The sequence below is a fragment of the Lactuca saligna genome, chromosome 6 (assembly GCF_052625555.1).
Source record: "Lactuca saligna cultivar CGN05327 chromosome 6, ASM5262555v1, whole genome shotgun sequence".
Taxonomy (NCBI): domain Eukaryota; kingdom Viridiplantae; phylum Streptophyta; class Magnoliopsida; order Asterales; family Asteraceae; genus Lactuca; species Lactuca saligna.
In genome coordinates this window covers 183,492,710-183,511,975 of record NC_136422.1, presented here as the reverse complement: position 1 = coordinate 183,511,975, position 19,266 = coordinate 183,492,710, and the positions used below count along the sequence as shown (strand labels likewise).

Here is a 19,266-nt window from a genome sequence, read left to right as displayed (position 1 = left end):
ACATGACTTGCATGGGAGAAAAAAAAATCCCCAGCCAATTGCTTCTCCTCTTGGTCTTATCCACGTGATCTTCTCCTCATCCTCACTCTTTTGCTTGCACACTTCAATTTGTGAGTACATTGCTTGGCTGGAGGCATGGCCCAAACTTGTATGTGAGTGTGTGTGTTTACTATAAAATGAGGCTTAGACACCTTCATTTCTCACTCACAAAATCTGCCATCATCTTCCTCTTCTTCCCCCCCCTCTCTCTCTCTCTCTCTCAATCTTGATCTCTATATCCCTTTCTATCTCTCTTAGATTGAATAACCACCATTTCCACCACCTACTGTTGTCACAAGCTCCTCCATCTAGCACCAATCTTGCACCATCACTACCATATTGGTGCCACCGTAAGTCCTCCATCGCTAAGATTATTATTATTATTATTATTATTTTCCTATGTTGTTCGAACTCACTAGGGAAGCAAGGCAAATTCATGTGTTTTCTTTCTTAAAACCTCATGCACATATGTGATGTATTTTCAATCAGTAGCCAAAAGAAAGAAGCCATTCATTTCTTTTATTAGCCATACATACAAATTGTTTGTTTGATCAGTAAAATCTGAAAATAAAGCTCAAACTTCCATTTATTTTATTGAAAACAAACCCTCAAGTTGTGTTTAGTTTACAAAGTAGCCCATTCTTATTTCCTAATTTACAAACAACATATATATTTATATATGTAAATACGAAAGAAACATATATACATATTTTTCTTTTTTCTTTTCCAAACTTCCATTTCAATTAACTACATATAGTCCTTATAGTAATTCAAAATAATTAAAAGCCCCCTCCATGGAATTTCATTGCAAAATAAGTCCAAGATGCAAACTTGGAATTTATATAATTCATTTTAGCCATTAATTTGAAAAGTATTGACAAACATAACACCATTTGATTTATTAAATTAGTAAATGGACCCCATACCTTGGTTAATTACCAAGCTACCCTCCAAATATTAATTATATTAATATTTCCTTAGGAAACTAAATTTTCTCGGAGATTCATATTCACGGAAATACTACTCGACCTTCTCGCATCCATTCCAGAACACTAATCGTCTATCGAACGTTAAGGTGAGTGCATAGTTACTTTCAGCTTACACATAGATATGAAGTATTTAATATAAATTACGTGCTATGTTTGCATATTATCTGAATACTTGCTATCTATGCTGGATGAACGTTTTATACATGTTTTCAAAAATTTAACTGTATATGTATTTTATATCTACAAAATGTGTTGGGTAAAACATGGGTAGATGTAATAGTTGCTATGTGACAAAATAAAATAAGGAGAGGCCTCATTATAGATGTTATTGATGATCCAGTCATCTAGCGGAGTATAGATGACGACCACGGACTATTCTAGACAGTCCAGTGGAACACTAGCAGGCTCGCAACCTGTAGGTGTTTATTTGAACTGTGTGCTCACCAGATGTACTCCATCCCCCACATGGTTGCCTATTAGGACATTTATTGCTGAGGAATCCCCTTAGCAGTAGTGTCCGTCCCGATGAAGATCCTTAGACTAGGTCCCTTATGATAGGTGTTTAGGGACGTAAAGTGAGGATAACGGGAACGAGTAATCGGGTTATTGTTGATTGATGAAATTAATAAACTTATTTATTATGGGTTGAAAACCCTATGTGCTCACCAGGCTCCCAAGCCTGACCCACTCAGTTTTATGTATTACAGGTAGTGGCGCATGAGCATAGGTGTGATGTTTTGGACGAGGGATTACGGATATAGGCCTGTAGATATGAAATAATGTAGTAAGGCTTATATTGTACTGTTTATACTTTTGATCTGTACGAACATGACATCCCGAGTCTTTTAATGAAATATATTTCTATGGAAATGCTTTTGATAAATCTTTATCATATTATTGTTTTGGGACAAATTCCGCAATCCTTTTATTAAAAGATAACTCTGATTTTGAAATAAAGTATAAACAAAACCGGTCTTTTCTGGCCGTGATTTTGGGGATGTCTCATACTCAAGGATTACAATTCTGAGACACTTTACCACCCTGGTAAAGAAAATGTAGCAGCTGATGCTCTAAGCCGAAAAGTGAGCCTTGAAAAGAGAAGGCTAAAAGCGTTAAGAATTGTAGTTGTCTCAATGATTGTGGAAAGTATCAAGAAAGACCAGGAAGAAACTTTAGAGAGAAATGAATGAAAGGAAGAATGTTTGGGAAAAACATTGGTGTTCGGTACAAATAACCAAGGATTGAAGGTATTCCAAGATAGAATTTCGGTGCCTAAGGCAGGAGGAGTAAGAGATCTTTTGATGGAAGAAGCTAATAAGACGATGTGCTTGATTCATCCCAACAGTACCAAAATGCATAGGGATCTGAAACCCTAATACTGGTGGTAGACGATGAAGCTCGATGTTACAAAGTTTGTGACAGATTGTGTAACATGTGCGAGAGTTAAGGTACAACATCAGAAACCATATGGGAGTTTAGAACCTTTACCTATACCGATGGGTAAATGAAAATACATTACCATGGATTTTGTCACTAAGCTGCCCATAAAGAAGGACGGTCATATTAGTCATTGAAAGATGGTCTATGGACAAGCTTGCAAATGCTTATGTGAAGGAAGTCGTTTCACATCAAGGTTTTGGAGAAGTCTACAAGAGGAATTGGGTACGAAGTTGTGTTTAAGTACAACTTACCATCCGCAAACTGATGGTCAAAGTGAAAGAATGATTCAGACACAGGAAGATATGCTAAGAGCGTGTACCCTAGAATTCCAAGGTAACTGGGATGAACACTTACCCCTGGTAGAGTTTTCTTACAATAGTAGTTACCATTCGAGCATCACGATGGCACATTATCAAGCTTTGTATGGATAAAAGTGTCGTACGCCGTCATGTTGGCTTGAGGATGGAGAAAAGCAGTTCATGGGCATTGAGATAGTCCATCAGACTGTTGAAAAGCTGAAAATGATTAGGGAAAGGATGTTAGTAGCTCAGGATCATCAAAAGAGCTATGCTGACAAGAAGCGACGACCGATGGCATTCGAAGTTGGAGATTCGATTTTGCTTAAAATCTCGCCGTGGAAGGGACTTCAAAGATTTGGGGAAAGAGGAAAGTTGAGTCCAAGGTTTATTGGACCATTCAAAGTTCTTCAAACGATTGGGAACCAATTACAAGCAAGAACTACTAGCAGAACTAAATGGTATTCATAACATTTTCCATGTGTGTTATTTGAGGATGTTCATGAGAGAAGTTCCCGACATAATTCCAATTTCTAAGTTAAGGATGGATGAAAATAAGAGGCTAATTGAAGAGCCGGAGGCGATTGTTGACCGTAAGACGAAGAAGTTGCGACGCACGATGGTCGACTTAGTGCATGTGTGATGGAAACATACGAACGGGTCAAACCTCACCTGGGAAATGGAGAATGACAAGATGAGTCGCTATCCACATCTGTTTGCTGATGCATGATTCTGAGACGAAATCATCCTAAGGGGGAGAGAATTGTAACGCCCGCGCTTCGAGGCTAAGCATTGATACGATGATGTAATAGTTAGGGTCAACAAATGTAACTTATCTTGAAGTAATAAAGAGGAATTACTTGAATGTTATATGAATTATGTGAATTTATATGCATTAAACTTATTTATAAGATAGAATAAATTAAGAATGAAAATAAGCGCCCAAAATAAAAATATGGATAAACCCGATATCTATGAAGACAGTTGTAGTAGTCGTGACAAAGATTCTGGAGATATAAACAATGCAAAAATCTGTATAATATATCGAGGAATGGTCATATGCCATTTTTGCATACCGATAATCATATAAGGAAGGTATCTGGATGAGTCGGTTTTACGCTTCGACGTGGGCGACGTTTTCCAATGATAGAGTGAGCCCTAGTGGAGGAGAACTAGGTGTTCTTCCTAGAGGATTAAAAATCAGATTGACTTTGATAGTTTCAACGCAATGGGTCTTAGGAAGTTGAAGTGTAAGTCTATAAAATTTTTTAGTATTTGGGATTGTAGATATCTTTCATGGTTGCAAGGTATAAAGGATTGGTCAAAACGCGAGTGCAAAGTTAGTTGCTATCATGTTCATGCCTTCAGGGATGTACATGTGGTCCTTGTAGTGGAAGTTGTTAGGAGAAGATCTCGTTGTGGTCATTTGTTCCTTGATGGAACACCGAATACTAGTTTGAAAGGAGTTTGAGATGCTCAAATTGAATATCAGATGAATAGTTAGTTAGCTTGCGGAACCAATCGTTATATTTAGTATGGGAAGAGTTATTGTTTTTGAGCTATCAACAAACTTTAGGGTATCTTTAATGCGTTTTATCTTGGGTCTTGCTCAGTAGTAGGTGGATTGTTAGATTGGAGGTCTATCCAATTTCGATACTTGGTTATTCTTTCGTTGTCACCAGTGGGGTATGTTCGAGGATATACGAGTTTTATCAGTGGATGGTGCTTTGAATGTGTCAATATTTCGTTAAGTTTAGCAAGATTATATATCATGGTTTTGGGATGTATGTACCCTAGATTGTTTGGTTATGGAATCTAAGTTCTTGCAAACTCATGATGGTGAAGGCGTTGATTAGTGAGGTTGTGGGATGGCTTGGAGATTCGAATGGTTATGAAATTGTTATAGTGTAGCTGATTCCAAGTAGGGGAGAATTGCTTGGGGTAAATGGAGGTATATGTAAGTGTGGGTTAACTTGGAATCTCATAACCAAGGACAACCAGATAACAAGTTTTGGTTGTGGTATGAGCTGAGGTTTATGCAAGGAATAATGTTCGTTGGTAAGCTATAATCATGGAAGAAAATGTTGAGGATCCAAATTATCTCTTCCGAGGAAGTGAAGAATCAATAATGACATATTTTGGTTCCGTAACTAGGTTCACGTTGGGGTTTATGTGACGACCTCTCTGCATGTTCTTGTATGATGAAGGCTTTAGGGTTCGAAGCAAGACCCAAACGGCTATTTGAGTTTAGCAGGTTGGGTGTCGAATCATGTTATTTTTGTGGTTGGGTATTCTTAGGGATAGTTGGCAAGACCATGGGTTAGGCCGATGGAAGTTTTGGAAGTGTTGTAAGACTGCGGGGTGGCCCGTAACATTTACTAGGTTGAGAGGTAGTTGGGAAGTGTTGTAAGACTGCAGGGTGGCCTAGAGCATTCACTAGGTTGATAGGCAATTGTGAAAGTGTTGTAAGACTGTAAGGTGACATGTATCATTCACTAGGTTAATAGGAAGTTGTGGAAGTGTGGTAAGACTTTGGGAAGGCCACAGTAATCATATATTTAAGGTAGGTTGTAATCCGATTTGGGGACGAGTGTGATGTAAGACTATGACCTGGCCCATAGCATTCACATGGGGTGTACCAGACTTGTTGATTGTTCGCGTGTGGGTTGGTTGAGTCATTATTTGTTTGGACTAGAGGGTTGTTGGAGCCGTGTTGGTGGATGGGCTAGGATAGCGTTTGTCAGTTAGACTCGTGGTTGGAGTCTCGTTATGCGAACTTGTGTAAAGTTATCAATTTCAGCAATCAATTGGGGATTCTGTATCCCAGTTTTGTTTGTAGGTTAACATGGAACTAGGAAGATCTCAGATAGATCGAATATGTAAATTTTGGTTAGTAGGATGTAAGGTATATATCAGTATGGGACCAATGGTTAAGAATTGTGTTGGGAGTCGCTTTTGTATTGAGTACAATGTTATCAACATCGATAACTGATCAGGGATTATGTTTTCCCATTATAAGTGAGATATTTCAGGGTTGGAATGGTTTCGGTCGGTTCGGGTTGTGGATTAGAGTCATTATGAATGTGATTTGAATGGTTTTGTTTGTCTGGAAGTCAAGCATGGTAAAAGGTTTTTAGATTTTAGGCAGAGTAGTTGGATTTTCTATCTGTTGGTTAAGGGTTGCGTGTTTTTAAGGTTTGTTTCTTCGCCAGAGATTTGAATTCTGCTAAGATTGTTTCAGTAGCAATATCGGAAGGTGGTTGTTTGTGTGAGATGATTTCTCAATTTTGTTTTGGATTCAGGAAAGTTCAGTCGAGGTTAGCTGGTGTAGTAGAGTAAGTTGTAGGAAAATGATTTCGAGGATGAAATATAGTTTAAGTGGGGGAGAGTTTTAACACCTATTTTAGGAATTGTGCCTAGAATGCTTTTATGTGCTAAATGCTTTATGCATGATATGCTGTTATTATGTTCGGATCTATGGTCTGTTGCCGACCGGATCTGGAAACCTTATGTGTTTAGGATTCTAAACGTACGACTACGCTATTAGAACTGTTGGGTTTTAGCCATAAGAACTTTCCTATGTGCGCATGCAAAACCCTATTGCTTGGATCTAGGCTTTCTAATAAACATGCTTTTGAATCCAAGACTTCTAATGGCTAATTAGGTTAAACAACAACATTAAAACAGATCTAGAATCATACCTTTGAGTTCCTTGTTGATCTTGTTGTCTTGGAGCTTCTAGAGTCACAATTGTCACTCCTCTAATGGCTTACAAACACCAATAGCAAGCAAGATGATTTAGGAGAGAGGAGAGGGGAGGAATTTGGCCAGAGTATCCTTGCTTAAGGTTGTGTGTCGAATTCCCTCACCCATAGGGTCTATTTATACTTGTAGACTCCTTAAGGGTTTCACCCTAAACCCTAATTGGATAATCTTCTCTTAAGGCTATCCAAATCCATTCCATAGATAACCCTATGGACGATTTTGAGCTATCCTAAAGCTCCTAGAATCCGTCCAAGGTCAACCCTAATGGATTTAAGGTCTAAAGCTTAACTATCAAACAATTGACAGTTTATACCCTCTTATTTAATTAATCTCTTTAAGTCACCAAATTAATACCAATTAATTTATGACTTATATTAATCAAATAGCTAAATATTATTTCTTATAATATTTACTCTCTCTTAACAAATCATCCTTCAAGTTGCTATGGTGAAGGCAACCCAAAAGGACCATGCACAACCGAATATAGTTACAGCCTTAGACACTATTCCAACAGTCTCCCACTTGGATAAGTCTAGTAACTATACAAGTATAATACGGTTTGCAATCGTAGCTCTCAAAGACGCTGTCAACTCTGATCTAATCAATCTTGTCCTTTAGATAAGGGATCGTACAGTCCTCTGTTAGATATCATACTGACAATCCTATGGAACGGTTAGTCTAGCATTTAGATTTCTCGATCTTCGATTTATTTGACATAGAACTTAATCGAACACATCAATTCAGTTCTGACCGGGCCCGGCACATAAGTCAAATCAAATCATCGAGTGGCCAAGATATCTCTTATATCCTCTTAGGATAAAATTTACAGATAAACTTCGACTTATATGCATTTACTTATTCATTAACCAACTATACACAACAATGCGTTTTATAACATCAAGTTACTGATGCGTTTTCACATTATCAATGCACAATCAATTAACAAATAATAAACCATATATCTAGGTTTTAAGACCATATGATATTATCGTCTCGCGATCACCTTTTATATCGTATTCCATAAGGTGATTCCAGCAAGCGCGGTTTTATTCCAATGCTTAAAACCAGTTCATAAGCACTCATGAACGTTGCAGCAACCCTTGCTATGTCTAACACCATTTAGACATTCTACACACCAATTCATGACAATCTTCATTCATATCTACTCCCAACATATGAACGATTGTGGACCATTTGAATAATTCGATTATTCCTAATAACCTCAATTATTCTGGAAGTCAAAACATGCAAAGTGAAACAATAGTTAAACAATTAACATGTGATAGTAACTTTACTTATAAATAAAACTTCTTTATTTATTCATCAAATGTCAATTACATTTATCTATTATACGTTTCTAATACTATCTAATCTATGCTAATATCATCCTTCAGCCCAATACTCCTAGCATGCTGCAAGTGCTTAACCCTACTCAGTCCCTTCGTAAGCGGATCTGCTGGGTTGTCTCCTGATGATATCCTCTCCACTACGAGTTGTCCTTCTTCTACACGATGTCTAATAAAGTGATATTTTCTGTCGATATGTCGAGATCTACCATGATCCCTCGGTTCCTTGGTCAAGGCAACCGCACCTTCGTTATCACAGAAAATCTCCATGGGCTCCTTTATGGCCGGTACAACTCCAAGATCACCAATGAAGTTCTTTAGCCATATTGCATCCTTCGACGCTTCGCTCGCTGCGATGTACTCTGATTCGCACGTTGAATCAGCTACGGTTTCCTGCTTGGAACTTTTCCATGTCACTGCTCCTCCATTTAGGGTAAAGACCCAGCCCGACTGCGAACGGTAGTTGTCCCTGTCGGTTTGAAAGCTGGCGTCACTATACCCTCGCACCTTCAAGTCATCACTCCCTCCAAGGACTAAGAACCATTCTTTCGTCCTCCGAAGGTACTTAAGGATGTTCTTCACCGCAATCCAATGTTCTTTGCCAGGGTTCCCTTGATATCTGCTAACCATGCTCAAAGCGAAGGCTACATCAGGGCGAGTACAAGTCATAGCGTACATGATTGAGCCAACTGCGGAAGCGTATGGTACTCGGCTCATTTCTGCTATCTCAGCTTCGGTACTCGGACTTTGAGTCTTACTCAACTTGGCATTTCCTTGTATCGGTAGTTCTCCCTTCTTTGAGTTTTCCATACTAAAACGTTTTAGTACCTTCTCTAAGTAAGTATTCTGACTAAGTCCAATTAGTCTCTTACTTCTTTCTCTTACTATCCTTATTCCCAAAATGTAAGAAGCCTCTCCGAGGTCCTTCATAGCGAAGCACTTCCCGAGCCAGGACTTAACCTCCTGCAGAGTCGGGATGTCGTTTCCTATGAGTAATATGTCATCGACATATAGAATGAGGAAGCTTACTACACTCCCACTGGCTTTGACATATACACAAGATTCGTCTTCGCTTCGTACAAATCCAAACTCTTTGACTTTCTCATCAAAGCAAAGATTCCATCTGCGAGACGCTTCCTTAAGTCCATAAATGGACTTCTCAAGCTTACACACTCCATTCGGATGCTTCGGATCCACAAACCCCTCTGGCTGAGCCATGTAAACATCCTCAGCCAACTTTCCATTAAGGAAAGCGGTCTTGACATCCATTTGCCAAATCTCATAATCATGAAATGCGGCAATCGCTAGCATCACTCTAATAGATTTAATCTTCGCAACTGGTGAGAAGGTCTCATCATAGTCAACTCCGGGAGTTTGAGTAAAGCCCTTCGCAACCAATCGCGCCTTATATGTGTGTACGTTCCCATCCACGTCGGTCTTCTTCTTGAAGATCCACTTGCACCCTACGGTCTTACATTCGGGCACGTAATCAACCAAATTCCAAACTTGGTTATCGTACATGGATTGGATCTCGCTATCCATCGCCTCTTTCCATTTCGCAGACTCCGGGCCTGCCATGGCTTCCTTATAGCTATTAGGTTCATCAAGATTTACTAGTGTACCATCACTAATATACGTGTCCCCTTCGGTAGTAATATGAAAACCATAAAACTGGGGATGAACTCTAACTCTATCGGAACGTCTAAGAGGTAAGGATTCGTCAATCGGTTCAACCGGAGTTTCCTCCTCTGGTTGAATGCCAGCGGTAGAGGTTCCTTCATCTATCGATTCTTGAATCTCTTCAAGTTCGATTTGCCTTCCACTGTCTCCTTGGCTTATGAGTTCTCGCTCTCGGAAAACTCCTCTCCTCGCAACAAAGATAACATTATCTTTCGGTCTATAGAAGAGATATCCAAAGGAAGTTTGCGGGTAGCCGATGAAAATACATCGCTCACTTCGAGGTTCAAGCTTGTCGTGAGTATCTCGTCTTACGAAAGCCTCGCAACCCCAAACCTTGATATGTGCCAACGAGGGAGCTTTCCCCGTCCACATCTCGTGAGGTGTATTGGCAACCTTCTTGGTAGGGACTCGGTTAAGGATATGGGCGGCAGTCTCTAAGGCATACCCCCAAAAGAAGATAGGTAGTGAAGCACGACTCATCATAGAGCGAACCATATCCAATAAGGTTCGATTACGCCTTTCTGCCACACCATTCAACTGCGGTGTCCTAGGAGGCGTCAATTGCGAAACTATTCCACACTCCTTGAGATAATCGTGGAATTCAAGACTTAGGTACTCTCCTCCTCGATCGGATCGAAGCATCTTGATTTTCCTGCCCAATTGATTCTCCACTTCATTCTTGAACTCTTTGAACTTTTCAAAGGTTTCTGACTTTTGCTTGATTAAATAGATATACCCATATCTACTATAATCATCGGTAAAGGTCACATAGAAGCGGTTCCCATCCTTCGTGGTTTATCTAAAAGGTCCACATACATCGGTATGTATTAGGTCTAATAGTCCCTCACCTCTTTCACAAGTACTCGTGAAGGGTGACTTAGTCATCTTTCCAAGTAAACAAGACTCACATGTGTCATCTTCCCTAAGGTCGAATGACTCCAACACTCCATCCTTTTGGAGTTGGGCTATGCGTTTCTTGTTGACATGTCCAAGACGACAATGCCACAAGGATGCTTTATCCATACTAGTGGAAGAATCAATATTCAAAACATCATTTCCTAAGTTATCAACAATCATAACAGTTTCATATATTCCATTACATGGTATAGCTTCAAAGTAAAAGATACCATTTAGATAAGCCAAAATAGAACCATTCTCATTATTAAAAGAAAATCTAAAACCTTGTCTATATAAACCATGACATGAAATGATGTTTCTAGCCATTTCTGGCGAATAGCAACAATTGTTCAAATCTAAAACTAAACTATTCTTAAGCACTAAAGAATACACTCCAATCTTGGTCACAGGCGACGATCTTCTGTTCCCCATGATTAGATTAATCCTTCCTTGCTCCACATCCCTACTTCTTCTTAGTCCCTGCACATTAGAACAAATGTGATAACCACAACCGGTGTCAAGAACCCAAGAAATATCATGATTAGAATCGTTAGATTTGATTGCATATATACCTGCGAAAGATGGCTTGATCTTTCCTTCCTTGATGGCTTGCAGGTAGTCCGGGCAGCTTCGCTTCCAATGTCCTATCTTGTGGCAGTGGTGGCACTCTGCCTCCTTCGGGTTAGAGCAGGGCTTAGAGGGATCAACTTTGGTCCCACTAGAAGAGGAACCATCTCGGGCTTTCACCTTTCGATAGTTATTTGAAGAAGCTTTCCTCTTATTTCCCTTCCCTTGACCAATAGCCAAGACAGGAGCAGCAGACGGATTGGGAGTTGGTGCAACAGACTTGTCCTTGAAATTGCTCTCAGCAACCCTCAAGAGACCTTGGAGTTTACTTAGAGTGACCTCCTCTTTGTTCATGTGGTAGGTCATCCTAAATTGATTATACATTGGAGGCAAAGAGTGAAGCACCATGTCGATCGCCAAGTCTTCGCCGAAGTCAACATTTAACTTGCGAAGGCGGTCGACATACCTTTGCATCTTTTGCAAGTGCACGGTAAGAGATTCTCCATGACCCATCTTAGCGGAAATCATGTTAGTGAAGATCTCGTAACGCTCTTGTCTCGCGTTTTGGTGGTACCTCTCCAACAAGTCTTGGTGCATCTCGTATGGATACATGTCCTCGTAGGACTTTTGGAATTCGGAGTTCATGGTGGCGATCATGATGCAATGTACTTTCATCGCATCTCGCTCATGAGTTTCAAAGGCGGTGATTTCGGTGGGAGTAGCAACTTCGGGGTTGATTTTCTCGAGCTTCTCGTCGAGGACATACTCTTTATCCTCATAGCGAGCAATGGTGCGAATGTATCTTATCCATTCGCCAAAGTTTGTTCCATCGAAGGTGACCTTTTGGCAAAGGCTCATCAACGTGAAAGAACTAGCAGCAGCGTTGTTTGCGTTTGACATCTATAGAAAGGACAAAGATAGATTAGAACAAGAATCCCTAATTATCACCCAATAAGAAAAATTAGGGCTAGGATCCAACAATAACATTTACATACTAGAAAAGGGATGCCGTAGTCCAACATGTAAATAAATTGAAGGTAAGTGAATGACGATTCACTAATTCTCCATCACAAAACTTAAACTTTTGGTCCTAAGTGTTTTGAGAATTCCTAGGTTCGGATGAGATTCATTGAACTATTCAATGGCATGTTTAAATCTCGATATGCCCCTCTTGTTTGTGACTAGGATGCCGAGGATCACAAAGCGGGTGTGAATTACCATGCAAATTTACATGGTGCCTTCATTGTTACGATCACCTATTCGATGTGCCAGTAAACCACACACGCTCCATCGAACTATGATAAACAATGAATCACCCTTTGTCACCTTTGTTTAGAACCAATTAGTGTGCCGGTAAACCACACACGCTCCACTAACATCTTAGCAAGGTGCATTTTAAACTTTCAAAATCTAGGGTTTGAAATTTAAGTTGTCTAAATTAGAACTTTTAATCACAAATATAAATTTCAAAACTATAGGGTAGGTTTTAAACATTTAAAACATGGAGGATCAAATAACAAATAATTTCAATTAACAATTAATATCTTAATTATCTTTATTTGATTTATCTTTGATTTCTTTGAAGATAATTACCAAAAATAATCAAAATAATTAATTAATTATCATATAAGGAAACTAAATATTTAATTAGTTGATAATTACCTTTAACTAGATCAAGATAACACTTATATTTATCAAGAAATCGGATTCATATTGATCTAATTAGTTTATGGAAAGTTTGGATAAGATAAACACAAAGAAATCCCGAATTTGGCCCTTCCTGACGCTTGGACTCGCCGAGTGCACAAAGGGACTCGCCGAGTCAGGCCTACTCGACGAGTCCACCGTGGAACTCGACGAGTCAGTGACTCAAAACCCAAAAAATTCGAATTTTGCAGGTTTGTTTCAGTTATTCAAGCAACAATTTGTAGAAAACCAATCTAGGCTTTGATACCACTGTTGGGTTTTAGCCATAAGAACTTTCCTATGTGCGCATGCAAAACCCTATTGCTTGGATCTAGGCTTTCTAATAAACATGCTTTTGAATCCAAGACTTCTAATGGCTAATTAGGTTAAACAACAACATTAAAACAGATCTAGAATCATACCTTTGAGTTCCTTGTTGATCTTGTTGTCTTGGAGCTTCTAGAGTCACAATTGTCACTCCTCTAATGGCTTACAAACACCAATAGCAAGCAAGATGATTTAGGAGAGAGGAGAGGGGAGGAATTTGGCCAGAGTATCCTTGCTTAAGGTTGTGTGTCGAATTCCCTCACCCATAGGGTCTATTTATACTTGTAGACTCCTTAAGGGTTTCACCCTAAACCCTAATTGGATAATCTTCTCTTAAGGCTATCCAAATCCATTCCATAGATAACCCTATGGACGATTTTGAGCTATCCTAAAGCTCCTAGAATCCGTCCAAGGTCAACCCTAATGGATTTAAGGTCTAAAGCTTAACTATCAAACAATTGACAGTTTATACCCTCTTATTTAATTAATCTCTTTAAGTCACCAAATTAATACCAATTAATTTATGACTTATATTAATCAAATAGCTAAATATTATTTCTTATAATATTTACTCTCTCTTAACAAATCATCCTTCAAGTTGCTATGGTGAAGGCAACCCAAAAGGACCATGCACAACCGAATATAGTTACAGCCTTAGACACTATTCCAACAAGAACTAGCATGTAAACGTTTCGGAGTGATAAGGACGATTTAAAACGTCTCTCCTAAATAAAGATCTGAATTCGCCTTATTTGGTGTATAGATCAAGATGGTAAGAACCCGTAGCGGAAACGTAAACGCAAATGGGAATGGACACCAACCCCCCGTGATCGAGCAAATACCAGTTGTGGAAGCCGCTGCCGGACCAATAACGATGGCCGGAGTGCAAGCGATGATCCAGGCAATGTTGGATCGTCAAATGGAGGAAACCAGGCATTTGCTCCAGCAAAATCGAGAGGAAGCGACTATTCAAATCGAACAGCCCGAGTTGAACGAAGGGCAGACTGAGGAAGGAGACTACAGTGGAACCGTTGGTCAAGCCAACCCACCACTAGTTCAACAAAACAACCAAGGTGACGAAGTCGAGAGGAATGGATGCAAGTACAAGGATTTTCTTACTTGCAAGCCATCGACTTTCACGGGAAAAGAAGATCCAATCGGGGTCATGGATTGGATCTCGGAGATGGAGTTAGCTTTCATGATGTGCGGTTGCAGAGGAAAGCTACAAACCACATTTGCAGTACGTCAGTTTCGAGGAGGCGCTGTACGTTGGTGGAATACCTTGGGGAAGACTTTAAGCCCCAACAAGCCCCTGCAACTAACATGGGCAGAATTTCTGGTGCAATTCAAACGAAAATACTGCTCGGCTCAAAACCTGCTAGAGTTAGAGAACCAGTTTCTAACCCTGAAGAAGGGAAGCATGTCAATCAATGAATACACGAACAACTTCACAGAAAAGATGGAGTTTGCCTTGCGTCTTGTTCCGGATGAGCTGACGAAAATTGATAAGTACGCAAAGGGACTTCCATGGGAGTACGCGGTGCCAGTACGTCAGGCACCTACTTTGGAGGCAGCTATCTGGGCTGCCAAGTCTGTGGAGGACATGATTAAGGGAAGAGCTGCCAGCAAAATCGAGGTTGGCGAGAAGGAAATTTGAAGGGTCTGCTAAACCCAACAAAAACAAGAACAAGTTCAGTTCAAAAAAATTCGGGGGAGGAAACGAATTTAAATGGTGCGAGAAGTGCAAGAAGAAGCACTCGGGAAAATGTGGCGATGAAGTAACCTGCTACAAGTGTGGGAAAACAGGGCACTATGCCAATGAGTGCACCACCAACAAGAAGGTGTGCTACGAGTGTCGTGAAGAAGGGCATATTGCTAAGGATTGCCCAAAGAAGAAAGATGAGGGAAGGACCAACATACCACCAAAGCCAAAGGCGAGAGCCTTTCAGATGACGCTCGAGGCTGCGAAGGAGGCAGCAGACGTCACTTCAGGTACCTTTCTTGTAAATGGTTTGCCTGCAAATATACTATTTGATTCCGGAGCCAATTACTCCTTTGTGTCGCATAAATTTGGTGGAAGATTAGCATTGCCTGTAGAAAAACTAGATAATGCCCTGATTGTAGAAGTTGCCAGTGGCAAATTCGTACCTGTTAGTAATCGTATTAGGAACATCGTCATTGACCTAAACAGAAACGAATTCCATGAGGAACTACTACCCATAGAGTTAAACGGTTTCGACATCGTTTTGGGTATGGATTGGCTTAGCGCCAACGATGCCGAGATATTATGTCGAAAGAAGATAGTTAGGATAAACCCACCCGGAAAGGAATCATTTATGGTGTACGGGGACAAACGCAGAGTAACTTCTGGAATCATCTCCCTGATGAAAGCCAGGAAATGTTTGTCCAAAGGATGTGCATCCTACTTGGCATTCGTAATCGATGCTAAGAAAGAAAAGAAAGAGGTGCAGAATATACCGGTTGTGTGCGACTATCCGGAAGTCTTTCACGAAGATCTTCCCGGATTACCACCTGATAGGCAAGTAGATTTTCGTATAGACTTATTACCAGGAACAACACCGATAGCAAAGGCACCTTACCGATTAGCACCGACAGAGATGAAGGAGCTCATGACGCAACTTCAGGAGCTGTTGGACAGCGGTTTCATTCGACCCAGTTCATCACCCTGGGGAGCTCCGGTGTTATTCGTGAAGAAGAAGGACGGAAGCATGAGGATGTGCATAGACTACCGAGAGTTGAATAAGGCAACGGTGAAGAACAAGTATCCATTGTCGAGGATTGATGACCTATTCGATCAGCTGCAAGGTTCGAGCTACTTCTCAAAGATCGATCTTAGGTCAGGATATCATCAGCTGAAGGTGAGAGAGCAGGATATTGAGAAGACTGCATTCAGAACAAGATATGGACATTACGAGTTCTTGGTTATGTCATTCGGACTAACCAATGCTCCCGCAGCATTCGTGGATATGATGAATAGGGTTTGTAAACCATTCCTCGATAAATCTGTGATAGTGTTCATCGACGACATTCTCATTTACTCGAAAAGCCAGGAGGAGCATGGCAAGCATCTACGAGAAGTGTTGGAGGTGTTAAAGAAGGAGAAGCTTTTTGCAAAGTTCTCCAAATGCGACTTTTGGATACGGGAAGTCCAATTCTTGGGTCATGTTGTTAACCAAGAAGGAATAATGGTAGACCCTGCCAAGATCGAAGCTGTAATGAAGTGGGAACGTCCGAAGAATCCCACGGAGATTCGAAGCTTTCTAGGATTAGCCGGGTATTATCGATGGTTTATCCAAGGTTTTTCTTTGATAGCTGCTCCATTAACAGCTTTGACCCATAAAGGAGCTACGTATACATGGAGTGAGAAACACGATGAGGCGTTCGAAAAGCTAAAGAAGAAGTTATGTGAAGCACCGATACTTTCTCTACCCGACGGAATAGAAGATTTCGCATTTTATAGTGATGCATCTGGAGTCGGGATAGGTTGTGTTCTGACCCAAAGAGAAAAGGTGATAGCATACGCATCTCGACAATTGAAAGAGCACGAAAAGAACTACCCCACTCATGATCTGGAGTTGGCAGCGGTAGTATTCGCCTTAAAGATATGGAGGCATTACCTCTACGGCACGAAGTGCAAGATCTTCACTGATCATAAGAGTCTCCATTATCTCTTTAATCAGAAGGAGTTGAACATGAGGCAACGACGCTGGCTAGAACTTCTCAAGGACTACGACTGTGAGATACTTTACCACCCAGGTAAAGCAAATATTGTTGCTGATGCTCTCAGTCGGAAAGTCAACCTTGAAAGAAAAAGGGCAAGAGCGTTAAGAATTGAAGTCGTCTCGACGATTGTGGAAAGTATAAGGAAAGCTCAAGAGGAAGCCTTAGAAAAGAATGACCGAAAGGAAGAACGTTTGGGAAAAACGTTAGTGTTCGGTACGAACAGTCGAGGACTGAAGGTATTCCAAGATCGAATTTGGGTACCTAAGACGGGAGGAATAAGAGATCTTCTAATGGAAGAAGCACACAAGACCATGTACTCAATTCATCCCGGTAGCACTAAAATGTATAGGGACCTAAAACCCTACTACTGGTGGCCGACGATGAAGCTCGATGTTGCGAAGTATGTGGCTGAGTGCGTAACATGTGCAAGGGTTAAGGCACAACATCAGAAACCGTATGGGAGTTTAGAACCTTTACCTGTACCCATGGGTAAATGGGAAGACATCACAATGGATTTTGTGACTAAACTGCCCAAAACAAAGAACGGACACGACATGATTTGGGTAGTCGTGGATCGTTTCACCAAGAGTGCACACTTCATAGCAGCCAACGAGAAGTGGTCTATGGATAAGCTCGCAAATGCTTACGTGAAGGAAATTGTAAGACATCACGGTGTCCCTCTTACGATTGTGTCAGATCGTGATAGTCGTTTCACGTCAAGGTTTTGGAGGAGTCTACAAGAGGAGCTGGGTACAAAGTTGTGTTTGAGTACTGCTTACCATCCGCAAACTGATGGTCAGAGTGAAAGAACGATTCAGACGTTGGAAGATATGCTGAGAGCATGTACCCTCGAATTCCAAGGGAATTGGGACGAGCACTTACCTCTAGTAGAATTTTCCTACAACAATAGTTTTCACTCGAGCATCAAGATGGCACCTTATCAGGCCTTGTATGGATAGAAGTGTCGTACGCCGTCTTGTTGGCTTGAAGCTGGAGAGAAGCAGTTTATGGGCCCCGAGATGGTCCTCGAGACTGCTGAGAAATTGAAGGTGATTAGGGAAAGAATGTTAGCAGCTCAGGATCGTCAGAAGAGCTATGCTGACAAGAAAAGACGACCGATAACCTTCGAAGTTGGGGATTCCGTTTTGCTTAAAGTCTCACCGTGGAAGGGACTTATACGATTTGGGAAACGAGGAAAGTTGAGTCCAAGGTTTATTGGACCGTTCAAAGTTCTTCAGAAGATTGGGAACCAAGCTTACAAGCTGGAATTGCCCGAAGAACTCAATGGTATTCATAACACCTTCCATGTGTGTTATTTGAGGAAATTCACGGGAGATGTTCCCGACATAATTCCAATCTCAGAGTTAAGGATGGATGAAAATAAAAGGCTGATCGAAGAGCCCGAGGCAATTGTTGACCGTAAGACTAAGAAGTTACGACGCAAGATGGTCAACTTAGTGCTAGTCCGATGGAAACATTCGAATGGGCCGAATCTCACTTGGGAAACAGAGGATGACATGATGAGTCGCTATCCACATCTGTTTGCTGATGTATGATTCCGGGACGGAATCATCCTAAGGGGAGAGAATTGTAACGCTCGAGTTTCAGGGCTAAGCTTTTTTGTCAATGAAATAGTCTAGGTCAACTCTTGTAACTCTTTTTGAAGTAATAAAGATGAAATATTTGAGTATTTTGTGAATTATGTGAATTTATATGCTTATTATTTAATTATAAAGATATAATTAATAAAGAATAAAAACAAGCGTCAAAATTAAATTGTGAGATAAACCTGATATAATTACATAAAGTTGGAGAGTACCTTTCTGCCTACGCGTGGATATAAAGAACGTCGAAAACGGAGTTCGTATGCAAAAGATACGGCAGTTTTACGAAAATCAGACAGTAAAACACTGCTTTTCTTTAATCGCGTAAAACCGAATCGATCCTTTGCGGTACTTATGCTTTGCCGACGGGATTTCCGAGGGCGTTTTTGGACTCAAGATATGGTCTAGTATTTGATTTCATACTCGAAATATTTTTAACGAAAATATTTATAAAAGTTGCGAAAAAGGACATCGAGTGTCGTTTAGACGCAAAACTTTAAGTGCGATTTCCCGGGGTTCCATAACTCCAAAAATTAATCCGTTCAGGTTTCTGGAATCCTTGAATTACCCTCTTTCATAAGAAATTTTCAAAAACACAATCCGATGTTGAGATCTCGAGACACCCGATTTTGTGTGTTTTGGGCAATTAAAGGAGGAAAAAACCCATGTGGACCCACATGACTTGCATGGGAGAAAAAAAAATCCCCAGCCAATTGCTTCTCCTCTTGGTCTTATCCACGTGATCTTCTCCTCATCCTCACTCTTTTGCTTGCACACTTCAATTTGTGAGTACATTGCTTGGCTGGAGGCATGGTCCAAACTTGTATGTGAGTGTGTGTGTTTACTATAAAATGAGGCTTAGACACCTTCATTTCTCACTCACAAA

The 19,266-nt window shown here is 40.5% G+C and overlaps 1 long non-coding RNA gene across 1 annotated transcript; it reads left to right on the top strand.

Annotated features, from left to right (window-relative positions):
• Positions 1 to 218: 218 nt before the first annotated feature.
• LOC145000005 (uncharacterized) lies at positions 219 to 3,706 on the top strand. The gene is made up of 3 exons (XR_013661082.1): positions 219 to 389; positions 1,021 to 1,114; positions 1,736 to 3,706. It is a non-coding gene; the product is annotated as an uncharacterized LOC145000005 (long non-coding RNA).
• The last annotated feature ends 15,560 nt before the right edge of the window (positions 3,707 to 19,266 follow it).